Genomic DNA, 2,576 nt, shown 5'->3' with positions numbered 1-2,576 from the left:
AAAAATACCAGCAGCCCTTGCGAGGGGAAAACACACGGCGCAGTCTGCCATTAGCAAGTGGATGTGCTACGAGGCAAGAGAAGGAAAAGAAGTCCCTTCATAGTGTTGTTACCACGGCCAGAGTCAAACAGGACAAGACCCCTACTAGTGTACCATGGGAAAGCCTGGAAAAAATAAATAAAAATAAATAAAAAATGCAAAACAAGATGCATAAAAGCTATCTATACGAAACCCCCGAAAGTAGCTCAACCAATTGGAACTCGTCAAGGGGCCTCCAAAAAAGATGAGCTTGACACAGAAGTAATGAGTCAGGGAAACCCCAGGGTGGAGGGAAAGGCAACATGATGCTGGGGCACTTACTTAAATTTGTGCCACTCAATAGCATCGTTTAAACCATTGAGGTCACTACGAGTTCGAAAAATGAGTTGTTGTTCTTTTTGTAGGAGTTTCTGATTTTGGATAAAAAGGGTGTTGGCTTTGACCACCAACAATACTGTCCAACTGAAACTCTCAAAATTGTGTGCTTTCTCAACAAAATGTTTAACCTTAGGGGCTTGGAGTGTTTTGTTCTTAATGCAACTCTTGTTTTCATTAATCCAAATTTTTATCTTGCGATTGGTTTTACCAATATAATGAAGATCACAAGGACACGTGACCATGTAAACTGCATGGTCAGTGTTACAGTTCGAGATAGGTGTAGCTGAGTCCACATGATATTGCGACCTATATCTACTTCTCGGGATTTCGATATCGTTTTACAAGCTACACATTGGCCACAAGGGTGATGGCCCGTGACGCTGGGGAGACCCCATAAGCTTGTGATGCTGGTTGTGGGTATTAACTTGCTCTGAAAACGACTTTGACTCACATGATTGCCTATAGAGGCAGATTTTGTGTAGGCAAAAAGGGGTACAGAAGGGTCAGACTTGGTAGTTTTTAACACTTTCCATTGTTTAGAAATGATCTTACGAATAGCTAAACTGTGATTGCTGAAGGTGTTCACACACACTATTCTATCCTCCAAACTTTTTTTAGGTTTATCTTCCAGAAGGGCGTGTCTATTATTGTTAAAAGCACGCTTCGCCACCTTTTTTATCAGGCTCTTGGGATAGCCTCTGTTCAAGAGTTTAGCTTTAAGATGTTGGGCTTCTTTTTCATAGAACTCTTTACTAGAGCTGTTGCGTTGCCAAAGGGCAAATTATCTCTCAAGTGTTTGATATGGTGAGATTGGTAATGTAAGAGAGAATTTTTCTCTGTTTCTTTGTGGAAAGGTCTAACATTGATGTGCCATTTCTATGGTACAGAGTCAGGTCTAGAAAATTGGTTGCCTCTTGTTCAATGCTAAGAGTGAACTGGAGATGTTGATTAAGGCTGTTAAGCCATGTTACAAATTCTACTGCTGTTTCATGTGTGCCCTCTTGCCACAAATTCAGAAAATCTCAAAAGGAAAACGCAGAGTATGTGCACTTCAAAGTAGACATTATGAAGGAAAACACACCTTTCAGACAGCAGGCATAGCAGTGACCATGTGCACTTCAAGCAATATATTATGTTTTGCAATGAAAACAGTCAGCTTCGACATTCCTTCTGGGCCATCCTGTTAATAAGGGGTGTGGGTAACTATGTTTGCAATGTGTTGTTGCTGTAAGTGCTTCCCCAGAAATATTTCTATTCACAGTCACAACAAGCCAGAACAGTTTGAGCATGTACCCATGTAAGAATTGTCAGATAAACCGATCAGGGGAAAAGCTTGTGTTAGCACCATATGTTTAGGAAAGTCTAGCCAAATACAGATCAGTCTGTGTTGACCCGGGTAGGGATAGAATAAATCCTTTTCCTTTTGGCAAACCCTCATGAGCAAACAAAGTAGATTTTCTTCTTCTTCTTTAGTTGTGCTGAAAGCACAAAAGATTGGGTTGTTGTGGCAGACAATTGGATGAACCTTATGAGCTGCAACCATGTAATTATAAACAAGCATAAGAAAGTATATTAGAAATTAACATAAGTGCATTACAACGTGGGCCATGTTTGTGGGCCCAGGAAACGAAGCACAGGAAAAGTTTGCACTGGCAAGTGGTCAAACCCATGATGCATTGTGTATAGAAGGGGGGGGGCTTATATGGCACTGCAAGATGGTGCATGGAGGGATATAGCAGGTGACTAGATGGACTCAGAATGATTGGACTAGAGGCAAAGATGCGTAGGTGTGAACCAAGGCATGTGAGTACCAGACAGAGAAGTGCAAGGATATACAGTTCTAACTCTGTTAAGGGGTCTTTAAACAAGGTCATAAGGATGAGGTAATTAAATGATTTTTGTTTGTAAGTTCATCTGAAGTGTGAAGGTGCTCATTCCTTGACACAATATCCAAAACTAATGGACACACCCCAGTAGGGAATGAGACCAGGAAGTAGATTGCAAGTAGAATAAAGTTTTATATAAGATAAATTGTGCACGCAGAGAACTGCCAAATATTACAAGGGCAGCACATTATGAGAAATAAAATTGTCATTGATGACATCACGTTACAAGTACACAATTCTTCAATACAATTGGTTCGAGTCGTCAGTACAGTA

The sequence above is a fragment of the Ambystoma mexicanum genome, chromosome 4q (assembly GCF_040938575.1).
Source record: "Ambystoma mexicanum isolate Mex_15411 chromosome 4q, UKY_AmexF1_1, whole genome shotgun sequence".
NCBI lineage: Eukaryota > Metazoa > Chordata > Amphibia > Caudata > Ambystomatidae > Ambystoma > Ambystoma mexicanum.
This window is presented reverse-complemented; position numbering follows the sequence as displayed.